Raw genomic sequence first — 18,130 nt, forward strand, 5'->3', positions numbered from 1 at the left:
CAGAGCCCCTCCCCGAGCCTAGAGTAACTCTGAAGGTGGAGGGGCAACCCGTTGAGTTTCTGGTAGATACCGGTGCTCAACATTCAGTACTGACCCAAGCTAGAGGCCCCTTTCTAGCAAAAAGTCTTGGGTGTTCGGGGCCACGGGTCAGAGATAATATGCATGGACTACCCAAAGAACAGTGAACTTAGGAGTGGGACAAGTAAACCACTCATTCCTTGTTATACCGGAATGCCCTACACCCTTGTTAGGAAGAGATATCTTGACCAAAGTCGGGGCCCAAATATCTTTTCAGGCTGAAGATACCCGAGTGACTAATAGAGAGAAGAAACCTTTGGGCCTAAGTATTCTGTCCATAAGATTAGAAGACGAGTACCGCCTTTTTAAGGAACCAGAACCCTCCCGAGTTAATCAAAGGTGGCTCAACCAGTTTTCAGGGGCCTGGGCTGAGACGGCAGGTATGGGGCTTGCTGTAAATCAGCCCCCGGTGGTCATAGAATTGAAAGCCTCAGCCTCACCAGTAACTGTGAGACAATATCCAATGAGTAAAGAAGCCAGAGATGGAATTAGGCCCCATATCCAGAGGCTCATAGAGCAGGGGATATTAGTAAAATGTAAATCCCCATGGAACACTCCCTTGCTGCCTGTAAAGAAAGTGGGAACAGGAGATTATCGACCAGTGCAAGATTTAAGAGAAGTTAATAAGAGAACACAGGACATTCATCCCACTGTGCCGAATCCTTATAACCTGCTAAGCTCTCTGGCCCCAGAAAACACTTGGTATACAGTCTTAGATTTAAAAGATGCCTTCTTTTGTTTGCGCCTGCACCAGAGTAGCCAACCGCTGTTTGCTTTTGAGTGGAAGGACCTCTCCACAGGAACTACTGGACAATTGACCTGGACTCGCTTGCCACAAGGATTCAAGAATTCACCTATGTTGATGACTTGCTGATAGCCGCCCCTACACAAGAAGTCTGCCAAGAGGCCACTGAAGCCCTTTTGACTGAACTTGCTAAGCTGGGGTATAGAGTATCTGCCAAAAAGGCACAGATCTGCCAACAACAAGTGACTTATTTAGGGTATTCCCTGAGAGAAGGGAAAAGGTGGCTTACTGAAGCCCGGAAGCAGAATGTGACGCAGATCCCGGTCCCTACTATTCCGCGCCAAGTCCGCGAATTTCTAGGAACAGCAGGGTTCTGTAGATTATAGATACCCAGATATGCCACCTTAGCCGCCCCCCTGTACCCCCTAAGCAAAGGGGCAGCCCCGTTTGTTTGGGGACCTGAACAGCAACAGGCCTTTGATGAGATCAAGAAGGCCCTCCTGTCGGCACCCGCTCTGGCCTTGCCAGACGTGACTAAGCCGTTCGTCCTTTTTGTGGATGAACGGAGTGGAGTGGCTCGGGGAGTGTTGACCCAGCAATGGGGACCTTGGAAGAGACCTGTCGCCTATTTGTTAGAGAGTGTAATTCGGCAGCCACCCGAGAGATGGATGTCGAATGCCAGAATGACTCACTACCAAACCTTACTCCTGAATCGTGATCATGTAGAGTTTGCCCTCCCTGCCATTCTAAACCCGGCCACTCTGCTCCCCGATTCGGGGAAGGAAGTGCTTCATACCTGCCAGGAAATCCTGGCTGAGGAGACAGGCACCCGCCAGGACTTGCAAGATCAGCCCTTAGGAGGACCGGGACTCCTGACTTGGTATACGGATGGGAGCAGTTACATCATGGATGGTAAGAGAATGGCTGGAGCTGCAGTAGTAGATGATAACTGGATTATATGGGCCAGTGGACTCATACGCCTTTGCCACTGCTCATATACACGGGGCTATTTATAGACAGAGAGGGCTGTTAACTTCTGCCGGGAAAGATGTTAAAAACAAACAAGAGATTTTAGATTTGCTAGAAGCCATCCATAGGCCTAAGGAAGTAGCAATAATACATTGCCCTGGACATCAGAAAGATGACTCTCCAATAGCTCGAGGAAACCGGAGGGCAGACCAAGCCGCAAAGCAAGCGGCTCAGGGAATGAACATTTTGCCCCTCCAAGTGTGTCCGGAAGCCACCCACATTAAGAGCTTCCAGTATACACCTGAAGATCTCGTTTGTATAAACAAATTAGGGTTCAAAAATTTCTCGCCCCAAGAGATATACAAGTCTGAAGAAGGGAAAGTTGTCCTGCCCCAGAGAGAGGCAGAGGAATACTTAAGGCAATTACATCAATTGACACATCTGGGAGCAAAAAATCTAAAAACCTTGGTTCGAGATTCCCCTTATCATGTTATTGGATTAGGAAAATTGGCTGACGAGGTTGTAAAAAATTGTGTACCCTGTCAATTAGTAAACGTGAGCAAAAATCAAGCAATATCTGGAAAAAGACTTCGAGGAGATCGCCCAGGAGCTTATTGGGAAGTTGACTTCACTGAAATTAAGCCTGCTAAGTATGGATATAAGTACCTTCTAGTTTTCATAGACACATTTTCAGGATGGACAGAGGCGTTCCCCACAAAAACTGAGACAGCCCAGACGGTGTCTAAAAAGATCCTTGAAGAGATATTTCCCAGATTTGGGATCCCAAAGGTAATCGGCTCCAACAACGGCCCTGCCTTTGTTGCCCAGGTAAGTCAGGGATTGGCCAAGATCCTGGGGACGGATTGGAAATTGCATTGTGCATACAGGCCCCAGAGCTCAGGACAGGTAGAAAGGATGAACAGAACTCTAAAAGAGACCTTGACTAAATTGTCCATAGAGACTGGCTTATGTGATTGGTTGGTCCTCCTTCCCTTTGCCCTGTTTAGAGTCAGGAACACTCCCGGCTGCTTTGGACTAACGCCTTTTGAAATAATGTTTGGGGCCCCGGCCCCGCTTCAGTCAGCACATCTTCATACATTCCCTGAGTGTGCAACTAATAAGTTTTTGCTTGAAAGGTTACGAGCCTTGGAGGACTGTGTGTAGCTTTAAGAGAAGAATGCTGCTTTTATGCAGACCACTCCGGAATAATAAGAGATTCAATGTCAAAGCTTAGGGAAAGGCTAGACCAGAGAAAGAGAGAGCTAGAGGCTGGCCAGGGTCTATTTGAGTCCTGGTTCACTAAGTCCCCATGGCTCACAACTCTGATATCCACTTTAGCCAGACCCTTGCTCATTCTTGTTCTGCTTCTTACTTTTGTTCCCTGTGTTTTGAACTGGCTAATATCTTTTGTTAGAGAGAGAGTAAGTGCTGTTCAAGTACTAATGCTGAGACAACAGTATCACTCGCTCACACATCAAGAAGAAACAAACATTCCATGATTGGAATGCCCCAAAAAGAGAAGTGGGGAAATGTAAGAATGAGAATAAGTTAGCATAAGAGTAGCCATCTTAAGGGCCTAGAAGCAGTTTTCTGAGGTTGTGACTTAAAAGAAAAAAACTGGAGGAGAGGGGGCGGAAGATGGCGGCGTGAGTAGAGCAGCGGAAATCTCCTCCCAAAACAACATATATCTATGAAAATATAACAAAGACAACCCTTCCTAGAATAAAGACCAGAGGACACAGGACAATATCCAGACCACATCCACACCTGAGAGAACCCAGCGCCTCGCGAAGGGGGTAAGATACAAGCCCCGGCCCCGCGGGAGCCGAGTGCCCCTCCCCCCAGCTCCCGGCGGGAGAAGAGCAGGCAGAGCGGGAGGGAGACGGAGCCCAGGGCTGCCGAACACCCAGCCCTAGCCATCCGGGCCAGAGTGCAGGGCCCTCGATACTGGGAAAACAGGGCAGCAAGAACAGTGAGCAGGCACTGGAGGCTGGGCGCCAGAGGACATAAGAAAAGCGCGCGACCATTTTTTTTTTTTTTTTTTTTTTTTTTTTTTTTGCTTTTTTGCTGCTTTGTTTTGGCGAGCGCTTTTTGGAAGTCTTAAAGGGACAGGGACCCCAATATTAGGGAAACAGGGCAGAAAGACCGGTGAGCAGAGGCCTGAAGCTGGCACCGGAGAATAAAGAAAAACGAACGACCACCTTTTTTTTTTTAATTAAAAAAAAAAATTTTTTTTTTTTTTTTTAATTAAAAATTTTTTTTTTTTTTTCTTGTTTTTTTTTGTGGTCATTGTTTTGTTTTGGCGGGTGCTTTTTGGAAGTCTTAAAGGGGCAGGGCGGGTCACTTAATCCAGAGGTAGGGAACCCGGGATCTCAGGGTACCCTAACCCCTGGGCTGCAGGGAGCAGGGAGGCCCCTTACCGAGATAAATAGCCTCCCAGCAGCTCCTGCTCCAACGCGACTCCACCATTTTGGAGTAGCTGCCCGAGCCAGGCCACGCCCACAGCAACAGCGGAGATTAACTCCATAGCAGCCGGGCAGGAAGCAGAAACCCTGTCTGCGCGCAGCTGCGCAGCACAAGCCACTAGAGGCCGCTGTTCTCCCAGGAGAGGAGGGCCACAAACCAACAAGAAAGGAAGTCCTCCCAGCCGTCACTCGTCCCAGTTCTGCAGACTATTCCTATCACCATGAAAAGGCAAAGCTACAGGCAGACAAAGATCACAGAGACAACACCAGAGAAGGAGACAGACCTAACCAGTCTTCCTGACAAAGAATTCAAAATAAGAATCATAAACATGCTGACAGAGATGCAGAGAAATACGCAAGAAAAATGGGATGAAGTCCGGAAAGAGATCACAGATGCCAGAAAGGAGATCGCAGAAATGAAACAAACTCTGGAAGGGTTTATAAGCAGAATGGATAGAATGCAAGAGGCCATTGATGGAATTGAAATCAGAGAACAGGAACGCATAGAAGCTGACATAGAGAGAGACAAAAGGATCTCCAGGAATGAAACAATATTAAGAGAACTGTGTGACCAATCTAAAAGGAGCAATATCCGTATTATAGGGGTCCCAGAAGAAGAAGAGAGAGGCAAAGAGATGGAAAGTATCTTAGAAGAAATAATTGCTGAAAACTTCCCCACACTGGGGGAGGAAGTAATCAAACAGACCACGGAAATACACAGAACCCCCAACAGAAAGGATCCAAGAAGGGCAACACCAAGACACATAATAATTAAAATGGCAAAGATCAAGGACAAGGAAAGAGTGTTAAAGGCAGCTAGAGAGAAAAAGGTCACCTATAAAGGGAAACCCATCAGGCTAACGTCAGATTTCTCAACAGAAACCCTACAGGCCAGAAGAGAATGGCATGATATATTTAATACAATGAAACAGAAGGGCCTTGAACCAAGGATACTGTATCCAGCACGACTATCATTCAAATATGACGGTGGGATTAAACAATTCCCAGACAAACAAAAGCTGAGGGAATTTGCTTTCCACAAACCACCTCTACAGAACATCTTACAGGGAATGCTCTAGATGGGAGCACTCCTAGAAAGAGCACAGCACAAAACACCCAACATATGAAGAATCGAGGAGGAGGAACAAGAAGGGAGAGAAGAAAAGAATCTCCAGACAGTGTATATAACAGCTCAATAAGCGAGCTAAGTTAGGCAGTAAGATACTAAAGAGGCTAACCTTGAACCTTTGGTAACCACGAATTTAAAGCCTGCAATGGCAATAAGTACATATCTTTCAATAGTCACCCTAAATGTTAATGGGTTGAATGCACCAATCAAAAGACACAGAGTAACAGAATGGATAAAAAAGCAAGACCCATCTATATGCTGCTTACAAGAAACTCACCTCAAACCCAAAGACATGTACAGACTAAAAGTCAAGGGATGGAAAAACATATTTCAAGCAAACAACAGTGAGAAGAAAGCAGGGGTTGCAGTACTAATATCAGACAAAATAGACTTCAAAACAAAGAAAGTAACAAGAGATAAAGAAGGACACTACATAATGATAAAGGGCTCAGTCAAACAAGAGGATATAACCATTCTAAATATATACGCACCCAACACAGGAGCACCAGCATATGTGAAACAAATACTAACAGAAGTAAAGGGGGATATAGACTGCAATGCATTCATTCTAGGAGACTTCAACACACCACTCACCCCAAAGGATAGATCCACTGGGCAGAAAATAAGTAAGGACACGGAAGCACTGAACAACACAGTAGAGCAGATGGACCTAATAGACATCTATAGAACTCTACATCCAAAAGCAGCGGGATATACATTCTTCTCAAGTGCACATGGAACATTCTCCAGAATAGACCACATACTAGGCCACAAAAAGAGCCTCAGAAAATTCCAAAAGATTGAAATCCTACCAACCAACTTTTCAGACCACAAAGGCATAAAACTAGAAATAAACTGTACAAAGAAAGCAAAGAGGCTCACGAACACATGGAGGCTTAACAACACGCTCCTAAATAATCAATGGATCAATGACCAAATCAAAATGGAGATCCAGCAATATATGGAAACAAATGACAACAACAACACTAAGCCCCAACTTCTGTGGGACGCAGCAAAAGCAGTCTTAAGAGGAAAGTATATAGCAATCCAAGCATATTTAAAAAAGGAAGAGCAATCCCAAATGAATGGTCTAATGTCACAATTATCGAAATTGGAAAAAGAAGAACAGATGAGGCCTAAGGTCAGCAGAAGGAGGGACATAATAAAGATCAGAGAAGAAATAAATAAAATTGAGAAGAATAAAACAATAGCAAAAATCAATGAAACCAAGAGCTGGTTCTTTGAGAAAATAAACAAAATAGATAAGCCTCTAGCCAGACTTATTAAGAAGAAAAGAGAGTCAACACAAATCAACAGTATCAGAAACGAGAAAGGAAAAATCACGACGGACCCCATGGAAATGCAAAGAATTATTGGAGAATACTATGAAAACCTATATGCTAACAAGCTGGGAAACCTAGGAGAAATGGACAACTTCCTAGAAAAATATAACCTTCCAAGATTGACCCAGGAAGAAACAGAAAATCTAAACAGACCAATTACCAGCAACGAAATTGAAGAGGTAATCAAAAAACTACCAAAGAACAAAACCCCCGGGCCAGATGGATTTACCTCGGAATTTTATCAGACATACAGGGAAGACATAATACCCATTCTCCTTAAAGTTTTCCAAAAAATAGAGGAGGAGGGGATACTCCCAAACTCATTCTATGAAGCTAACATCACCCTAATACCAAAACCAGGCAAAGACCCCACCAAAAAAGAAAACTACAGACCAATATCCCTGATGAACGTAGATGCAAAAATACTCAACAAAATATTAGCAAACCGAATTCAAAAATACATCAAAAGGATCATACACCATGACCAAGTGGGATTCATTCCAGGGATGCAAGGATGGTACAACATTCGAAAGTCCATCAACATCATCCACCACATCAACAAAAAGAAAGACAAAAACCACATGATCATCTCCATAGATGCTGAAAAAGCATTTGACAAAGTTCAACATCCATTCATGTTAAAAACTCTCAGCAAAATGGGAATAGAGGGCAAGTACCTCAACATAATAAAGGCCATCTATGATAAACCCACAGCCAACATTATATTGAACAGCGAGAAGCTGAAAGCATTTCCTCTGAGATCGGGAACTAGACAGGGATGCCCACTCTCTCCACTGTTATTTAACATAGTACTGGAGGTCCTAGCCACGGCAATCAGACAAAATAAAGAAATACAAGGAATCCAGATTGGTAAAGAAGAAGTTAAACTGTCACTATTTGCAGATGACATGATACTGTACATAAAAAACCCTAAAGATTCCACCCCAAAACTACTAGAACTGATATCGGAATACAGCAAAGTTGCAGGATACAAAATCAACACACAGAAATCTGTGGCTTTCCTATATACTAACAATGAACCAATAGAGAGAGAAATCAGGAAAACAACTCCATTCACAATTGCATCAAAAAAAATAAAATACCTAGGAATAAACCTAACCAAAGAAGTGAAAGACTTATACTCTGAAAACTACAAGTCACTCTTAAGAGAAATTAAAGGGGACACTAACAGATGGAAACTCATCCCATGCTCGTGGCTAGGAAGAATTAATATCGTTAAAATGGCCATCCTGCCCAAAGCAATATACAGATTTGATGCAATCCCTATGAAACTACCAGCAACATTCTTCAATGAACTGGAACAAATAATTCAAAAATTCATATGGAAACACCAAAGACCCCGAATAGCCAAAGCAATCCTGAGAAAGAAGAATAAAGTAGGGGGGATCTCACTCCCCAACTTCAAGCTCTACTATAAAGCCATAGTAATCAAGACAATTTGGTACTGGCACAAGAGCAGAGCCACAGACCAATGGAACAGACTAGAGAATCCAGACATTAACCCAGACATATATGGTCAATTAATATTTGATAAAGGAGCCATGGACATACAATGGCAAAATGACAGTCTCTTCAACAGGTGGTGCTGGCAAAACTGGACAGCTACATGTAGGAGAATGAAACTGGACCATTGTCTAACCCCATATACAAAAGTAAACTCAAAATGGATCAAAGACCTGAATGTAAGCCATGAAACCATTAAACTCTTGGAAGAAAACATAGGCGAAAACCTCTTAGACATAAACATGAGTGACCTCTTCTTGAACATATCTCCCCGGGCAAGGAAAACAACAGCAAAAATGAGTAAGTGGGACTATATTAAGCTGAAAAGCTTCTGTACAGCAAAAGACACCATCAATAGAACAAGAAGGATCCCTACAGTATGGGAGAATATATTTGAAAATGACACATCCGATAAAGGCTTGACGTCCAGAATATATAAGGAGCTCTCACGCCTCAACAAACAAAAAACAAATAACCCAATTAAAAAATGGGCAGAGGAACTGAACAGACAGTTCTCCAAAAAAGAAATACAGATGGCCAACAGACACATGAAAAGATGCTCCACATCGCTAATTATCAGAGAAATGCAAATTAAAACTACAATGAGGTATCACCTCACACCAGTAAGGATGGCTGCCATCCAAAAGACAAACAACAACAAATGTTGGCGAGGCTGTGGAGAAAGGGGAACCCTCCTACACTGCTGGTGGGAATGTAAGTTAGTTCAACCATTGTGGAAAGCAGTATGGAGGTACATCAAAATGCTCAAAACAGACTTACCATTTGACCCAGGAATTGCACTCCTAGGAATTTACCCTAAGAATGCAGCAATCAAGTTTGAGAAAGACAGATGCACCCCTATGTTTATTGCAGCACTATTTACAATAGCCAAGAATTGGAAGCAACCTAAATGTCCATCAATAGATGAATGGATAAAGAAGATGTGGTACATATACACAATGGAATACTACTCAGCTATAAGAAAAGGGCAAATCCAATCATTTGCAGCAACATGGATGGAGCTGGAGGGTATTATGCTCAGTGAAACAAGCCAAGCGGAGAAAGAGAAATACCAAATGATTTCACTTATCTGTGGAATATAAGAACAAAGGAAAAACTGAAGGAACAAAACAGCAGCAGAATCACAGAACTCAAGAATGGACTAACAGGTACCAAAGGGAAAGGGACTGGGGAGGATGGGTGGGTAGGGAGGGATAAGGGGGGGAGAAGTAGGGGGGTATTAAGATTAACATGCATGGGGGGGTAGGAGAAAAGGGAGGGCTGTACAACACAGAGAAGGCAAGTAGTGATTCTACAACATTTTGCTATGCTGATGGACAGTGACTGTAAAGGGGTTTATAGGGGAGACCTGGTATAGGGGAGAGCCTAGTAAACATAATATTCGTCATGTAAGTGTAGATTAGTGATAGCAAAAAAAAAAAAAAAAAAAAAAAAAGGGCAGTTCCTGTGTGGTAACCTCCAACGAGTTCTACACAAGGGTATAAAGGGCATATAAAAGTGTAGGCAAAGGGTCTGTTTGTGTTTATACAGAGGATCAAAGCCTAATTGGGCTACCCCGAAAATGAACTAAGATACGATATGAAAAAGAACTTCCAACATCTGCACCCTCTGGAAGACTCATGCCAGAAGATGATCATCAAAAAACCCCAACAAAGATCCACGCACTGCTACAGCTGTAGATGCACTCATCCCACCAGTTCCTGGACCTGCCATGGGAATGAGGAAGGAGATATCTAAGCTGGCCTGTGCATACAGTAAAACAACAAAATTGGACTGGATCTATACTGTTGGAACTCAACCAAGAATTTGGAGAAGTGCAAATTGTAGCGCTCCAAAGTCTTACAACTACAAACTATTTATTGTTAAAAGAACATATGGCATGTGAACAGTCCCCAGGAATGGGTTGTTTTAATTTGTCTGATTTCTCTCAGACTGTTCAAGTTCATTTGGACAATATCCACCATATCATAGATAAGTTTTCACAAATGCCTAAGGTGCCTAACTGGTTTTCTTGGTTTCACTGCAGATGGCTGGTAATTACAGATATGCTTTGGTTATGTAACTATACTCCTATTATGTTAACGTGTGTGCGCAATTTAAGTAGTAGCTTAAAACCTATACATGCTGAAGTTACTCTACAAGAAGATATGTCAAAGAAATAATCAATCTTCCCATGTTTTCTTCCGCCTGCTACTTCTATAGCTTTTCTTCTTCCTTCCTAATTACAACCCTTAAATAGAATTCGTGCCTCATATCAAATTTACCGAGTATCATAATTCTTCCAAGTGGTAAAGATACCTCAAGACAAATGCTGGGCATAGAAGCCACAGGGCATAAGTATGCAAAGAAGTTAAAAGCTAACCTTTTCAAACAATAAGGCCTCCCTCTCACTTACCAACTTCACATTTCCCTGTATGGCCCCGGAAGATGACTGGTTAGCCAGAGACGGGTAAGATTCCTCAAGGGAGGAACAACCTAAGACAGGCACAGTCGCAGGGGGGCCATCAGGTGAGAAATTGGGGATCAACAGAGGTGAGGCTTAGAACCTCACCCCCCCGTTCTGAGAGAAATCTTCTGCATACGTGGATGTTTTATTGCCCTGGTCTAGCTTGGATTAACACATAGTCTACAGGCACACACCTGATCATCTACATGTGCTCTCTTACAACACTAAACTATGTTTTCTACCTTTATCTTGTATCTACCTACCACTTCAGCATTTTATTAAAAATAATAATAATAAAGAGAGAAATGTGGTATCCACATATAAATCAAGTATAAAAACTAAATGAGTATTCATATTTGAACTGACTGTTTATAGTTCATAATGCATGAGCAAAACCGAAAGTTTCTGTGATGACTGCCCTTGTACTGTTCACTATGTAACTTATTCATTATGTAAGAATTTGTTCTACATGTAAAAACTTGTTTGTTATGCCTCAGAAGATTGGAGACTGACAAAAATTAGGCTTGGGGTGGAATAATGATTGTGCATTGAGCATTGACTCCCCTATACAGAATTTTATTGTCGTTAACAACCATTTGATCAATAAATATGAGAGATGCCCTCACAAAAAAAAAAAAAAAAAAAAAAGGACAGACTTCCAATGGTAAAATAAATTAGTAACCAGGATGTAAGGTATAACATAAGGAATATAGTCAAGATATTGTAACAGCCTGGTAGGGTGATAGCTGGAACCTAGAATTATGTATATAAATGTTCTACCACTGTGTTGTACACTTGAAACTCATGTAATGTAATAGTGTGTGTCAACTACCCTTCAATAAAAAATAATTATTAAAATTAAAAAAAAAAAAAAAAAAAAAGAAAAAAACTGGAACTGGGTAAGGCCTTGGAAAACAAGTTAATCATGAACACCGGGATGGGGGCAGCTGTGGCGTTCGGTCAGCTAACCTTGGTCAGTTAATCCTACTTACCAAGCTTATCGTGCAGAACCTCCCTAACAATTGAGGAGTGGTCTTGTCTTGCAAAGGTAATGTGCAGCTGTGGAAAATTACTACGAGTTAAGTGTTTTGAAAATGCTATATAAACCGTTGGTTTTGAGTGCTCGGGGTCCTTGTTGAGACCCGCTGCGTCGGGCTAACTTGGACCCCAGCTAGCTGGTTCCTGAATAAATTCCTCTTGCTTGTTGCATCAAGAGACGCCTTTCGTGAGTGATTTGGGGCGGCGTCCTCCTCTGGGAGAATCCAACAGTGTGACGACTGTGATTTATGAAGTCTTCTAAGCACAACTCTTAGTGATTATGGTATGGGGCTCATTGTTATGTGTCCTTTTGTGTAACCCTACACCTGCCTTAGAAGAAAGGAATCCAATGCTTAAGTTTCTCCTGCTACACATTATATAAGATTCAGACCAAGAAAAACTAACAAGCCTTAAGGAGCCTTGAGGGAAAAGGGAAGGTGGTGGGCACAGGCAGTAGATTTGAGGGATTGAGTGGTGTGTGTGCGTGTGTGTGTAACTTGTATTCTTGAAGGTCAGGAATCATGTTCGATTATTCTATATGTATCTACAATTACTTTCTATGTTTTCAAAATAAAAATATAACTTTGTGAAAATGGGGAAAAGCAGGAAAGTTTTGATGTTTCTACTTTCCCCCTTTCCCAAGTATTCTTAACGCAATTGGGAGATGACTTTCGAGTCCTACCTGCCCACCCTTCTAACAGCTCCCTAACCTAGCAAGACAAAGGAGAAAAGGTCACGCATGAGTTCCGAGCCCAGCAGGCGATGCCGGACGCCTAAGGCGCAGGTGGGAGTGGATGCTCAGAGCTCACCGACTTGTTAATTTGGAAGGCCGCAAGACTTGTGAGACGTAGGTGGGGATTACATGCAGGTTCAGAGATAACATGCCGCGAGGGTGCACTCTGGCTAGAAGGGTCTCTGCCCACGCCCCCACGGCCATTTTGGGCTCCCAGTGAGGAGCCACTCGCCTCCCACTTTTCTCAGCTTCACCCGCACCCATCCGACAGGCTTCTTTCTTCCACATATTTGGTATCGGAGCTGCCTTACGGAAGGGTGGAGGAGTATGATAACCAAGAGGCACAGAGCAAAGGAGCTACTCAGCCGGGGGCGCTCGACCAGAGACCTCCCGGCTGTCTCAAGATGGCAGGAAGGTCACGTGGTGCCGAGGGCGCCTCCTGGAGGCGTGGGACCTTGCCCAGGACTGGGGGTGGAGGTGACGCCTAAGGCAGTGGAGGAGGTCCTCCACAAAATTGGGGAATCCTTGGAGAAAGGGAGTACCCGCTTGGCGGCCGGAACTGTGGGTGGACTATTCTTGCAGTATTAAAAAAAGCCATAGATGAGTCCCTGTGAAAGGACGTGCTCCTGCGTGGTGCGTGGAAAGAGATAGTGCGAGAACGTGAGATGCGAGGTGCTGTGGAGAAGGTAAGGGGAGTATTGGAGGCCGAGGTGGCGGCGCTGCGCTGCACAGCAGCAAGGGCCCCAGAAGCTGCAGAGAGGAAGGAAGAGGGTTCTGAGGCAGTACTTAAGGCACCAACCCTCCATTATTTAAATCTGGCCCAATTGTAGTCCAGAAGGTGAAGATGCAGCCGCCACAGGTTCAGCCTGGTCCTCAGGTCACGTAGCACTCTACCTACCACCCTGCACACAGATGGAACTGGTGAATCTGGGTTCCCAGTTTCAGCAGAAACTCTCAAGAGTCCATATTAGCCTGGTTCCTGCACCTTTGGGATGTAGGAGTGGATAGTATGATCCTGTCTGGGATAGAGATGGGAAAGCTGGCTTTCCTGACAACTCATTCTGCCTTACTGCAAGGATTGCGGAATGCATACCAGACCCCAGGTAAACATTCACTCCTTGGTTGGTTGATGGCAGCCCTTCGCACCACATGCCCCAATCAAGGGGACTTACCATCTTCCCTTACTCTATGGCAAACATACACAGAGCTCCAACAGGTGTCACGGGAGTTGGGCATGAAGAATGTCATTTATAAACCAGGAAATAATGACCCAGATCAGGAACTGTTTACCGAGGGGATGAAGGATAGGGTGCTGCAAACAGCTCCCTCATCTCTCTTAGTGCACCTAGGGGCCATTCTCTGGCACTACCTGGGAAAGCCCATCAGTATAGTCATCTGCATTGTGGCAGATTTGGGGGAGGCTGAAGCAATTTTCACGTGGAAGGAAGGGCAGGACACTACTGAAAGGAAAGAATTAAAGGGCTCTGTGAAGGTCCCAATGACCCAGATGTGGGTTGATCTGATAGAGGTAGGAGCAGACAGAGAAACTGGGTGGGAAGTCAAATACAATCTTATTGGAGCTATGGTGACAATTGAAGCCAGAGCAGTGGTTCCGGCCACTGGCTAAGGCAAGAGCCAAAGAATGGGAGCGGGTGAGAGAACCCCAAGTCCCAGTGGCAAACCTGCAGGACTTGCTGCAGGAGAACAAGCCAGGCCCACCTGGACTCTCACAGGGGACTTACTGGGAAGTACAGTTTGACTGAGGGAAGGACTGAGGTACCTGCCTTACAGGGCCAGGTAGGGACTGAAGGCCACACGTTGAAGAATCAATTCGTTGGTCCCCAGTGAATATACAGTGTGTCCTGGCAGTGATGCTAGCACATATTGCTGCCTCCCCTATACAACTGCAAGTACAAACCAAGGAGAAACTGTTGAAGCCTGGGTTTGGCTATCAAAATTGTATCTTGCTGCCAGCTCCAACTGCAATAAGCCTGAGACTCTGTCCAGTGGACATGGCCTTGGACGTTTCAACAAACAGACCAGCGATGGCTGGCCCTACTGGCATCTTGGGAACAAGGCCTGAAGGCCAGTCTCTTGTGCATTCCTGGAATAATGGCTGATTGGCCTCCACAGATCACGGTAGTGTATCACTAATGGCTGGAAGGCAAGGGCATCTTACTGGGGAGTTTTGTCTTATCTTTATAGCCACTTCCAGTAGCACTATATGTAGACCCCCTCAGCAACCCTCACAGGAAGAGGGGTAAAAGTTTGGTATACTAGACCCGGATGGGACCTCCCTTCCTGCCACAGTTCTACCACAGGATCACTCTCTTGCATGCATTCTACCTGATGGCCAAGATTTGCCTATGTTGGTGTCATTAAAACATGTGTCTTACTGTCCTTAAGGTTAATCTCCTCTAATGTGCCAACACATCTGCCTGCTGGGTGTGCACAGAGCTCCCTACAAATTCCACTACAGGCCTCCTGTGGAAAGTGCAAGTTGTGAACTCATTTCAGAGGAACTGGTTTGAACATACCTGGAACAACCAACTCAATACCATTTTATTGAACGACACAGTAACTGCCATAAAATGTTTGGTATGGGAGCAGGTGAATGCCTCCCAGCCAATCATAGGGTATTGTATTTGGGTGGGTGTAGGGTGGCTTACTGCTGTGCCTGTAGCCTTAAGTGAAAGGACCCTAAAGTGTATAGAGCACTGTAATAGCACTCAGGCTGAGACATTGGTACACAGGCGGGTCCCTGAGCTCCTTTGTACCAAAATGCATGTAGCAACAGGATGATAAATAGGGTAGACAAAACCCCAATCATAGGGCAGGAGCATTCCCTGTTCCCTGGGTTACCCTTTGGGTGTGAGGCAGTACAGTATCTCCCATAAACTTGGATGGGTCATTGCACCTGGGGACAATCTATGTACCTGGAAGGTTCCTGTCCACCCTGCCACAGGTTCCCTCTTATCGGGACAGTTTCAAGAATAGGCATATAGTGAAGTGCACTGCATAGTAGTATTACCTTCTGGCCATATTTGCCCCACTGCAGATGACAATGGTAACAAGCAGAGGTCACTGCTTATCACTGTATACAGCACACACCTTCAGTGTTACCCATAAAGCTATTATCCTCCTTAATGGAGAAATAGGGCAGCTTAGGATACTAGTCCTACAAAATCACATGGCATTAGATATGCTTACTGCAGCTCAAGGGGAGTGTGTGCCATCCTACACACAGAATGTGGTGTGTACATACTGGAAACTCACCAGCCTTCTCGCACAAGGACCATTGCGGAAGACTGATTGTGTAGATTGTGATGCAAGAATCCTGGAGGGGTGGACTATAGAGAAAATGTCACCATGGCCAGGATACTTGCCTGGATGCTGTCTCATGATGGTACCCACTGCACAGGTGCATGCTGTTTGATGCTTATATAATCACTTAGCCCACTGCCTCAGGCTCCTGCTTATATACTCGCTGGTGGTGAGCCACTATTTATGCTGTTATAAAAGGAGGATCACCAGATACTTTGGTGTGGATGTGATTTCAGTGCTTCACCAGCCAGTGTGAGAATAAAGCCTGGCATGAACCCTCTATCTAACTCTCCCTTGTCTTTTTTTTTTCTTTGGTCCAGCTGAATTCAGTGTTAACCTACCAGAAACAGAGCCCCTGCACTGCATGATCATTCACAGACTCATTCATTCATTCATTCATTCATGTGTGCCTGTGATGGGCTTGGGGGAGGAGGTCCTGGGCCCTGGGAGACCTGGTGGTCCTCTGAGAGTGAGGAAACCAGAGTACAGACTACTACGTGTAGAACAGGACGTGGTAATGCAGCAGTGCCTGATGAGATCAGAAGAACCCCACATGGAGACCACTTGTGGCCTAGTAAGTGAGTACAGAACCAATTACTGTGGAATGTCTTTTAGTAGTTACTGTATTGTAATACTTTAAAAAAGGAGCAAGTATGTATTGAGCTACTCATATAATGGACCATGTTGAACACAATTTAAAAGTAAATGATGGTGGTTACCAAGGGATAGGGGAAGGAGACTGTTGAACTACTGTGGTGTACATTTGATAAAAGATGAATTTTAGTGGTAGGAATTACAGCAACATGGCAGATTATTTAGTAGTGTGTATGATGTAATGGAAAGAACACAGGCTTTGGAGCCACTTGGGCTGTTTTTTAATCCTGTCTTAGCTTTTAAGGGACAAAAGCTATGTCTAAAGTCTATATTCTTAACTCTTAGTGGGTTTTTTTTTCACATGCTATACTCACACTTACTTTTATGCCAACTAGCACAGAACTACATTGTATAATAAGTTTATGCTGAAACAGCAGCATACTCACAGAACCCAAGAATAGACTAACAGTTACTAAAGGGAAAGGGACTGGGGAGGATGGGGGGAAGGGAGGGACAAGGGGGGAAAAGGGGCATTATGATTAGCAGACATAATGGTGGGGGCATGGGGAGAGCTTTACAACACAGAAGACAAGTAGTGATTCTACAGCATTTTACTACACTGATGGACAGTGACTGTAATGGGGTATGTGGTGAGGACTTGATGATGTGGGAGTCTAGTAACCATAATGTTATTCATGTAATTGTAGATTAATGATACCAAAATAAAAATAAATAAATAAGTTTATGCTGCTAATCAGCTTCATCACTGTTTTTACTTCCCTCCAGTAGAAAATGGAAGTGAGTTCAATGGTCTAGTGGCTAAGGTCAGTGGGTTTCATGATGGTGTTAGCAACACTGAATTAGGTATAGCTTTTGGAAAAGTACTACATTGCATGGCTCTCATTGATCCACATATGGCACCTTAAGAAAGTATGTTTGGAACCCATTACTATAGGACAGGTGTTTTATTTCTTTTTATGTGATGGTCAGGTGTGGAGAAGGCACAGGAGAGGCTCAGGAAAACAAAAGTTTTTTTGTACTTACAGTTCCTATGGATGGGCATAGCGCACAACACAGGGTCACATGGGGAAGCCTCAGGTGGTCAGGAGGCAGAAAGCAGGAGTGGGAAGTCTGTCTGGGCCAGAGCTTTTATTGGGGTTTCTGCAAAAAAGACAAGGCAAGGCAGAATAAACAAAATTGACTAGCTTGAATCATTTTGACCATTTCTAAGTTGTAGAGGTGGTCTCTAGCTGCCTTGGACCTGAGTCTGGAATGACTGATGCAGAGGAATATTACTGTCTCCTCTGGTGGGAGAGCCAGATAGAGGAGGTCTCGTGATTTGTAGTTTGCATGTCAGAAACTAACAGTGCTTCAGACTAACCACTGAGCTATTTCTAAGAACTCACCAGCCCAGGAGGGATGGTCTTTCCCCAGCTAGAAAGGTTTTTAAGATGTCAAAACATGATAATATATGGAAAATAAAACATGTTTAAAAATACAGCATCACACACAGTCATAACAGATGAGGAAACAAAGATGTAAGCTCCTGATGTGTTTGCTCTATACTCCATGAGCTCACTTATAAAGACCATATTGTTAACATGTTCAATAAAAGGATATACAGATGACTTGTAAAATGTAAAAAGATGTTCAACCTCACACCTGTTATTGTACTGAAACACTATTTTTCACTTGTCACACTGACCAAATAATGTTTCAAG

This window comes from Manis pentadactyla, chromosome 16 (genome assembly GCF_030020395.1).
Source record: "Manis pentadactyla isolate mManPen7 chromosome 16, mManPen7.hap1, whole genome shotgun sequence".
NCBI classification, from domain to species: Eukaryota; Metazoa; Chordata; class Mammalia; order Pholidota; family Manidae; genus Manis; species Manis pentadactyla.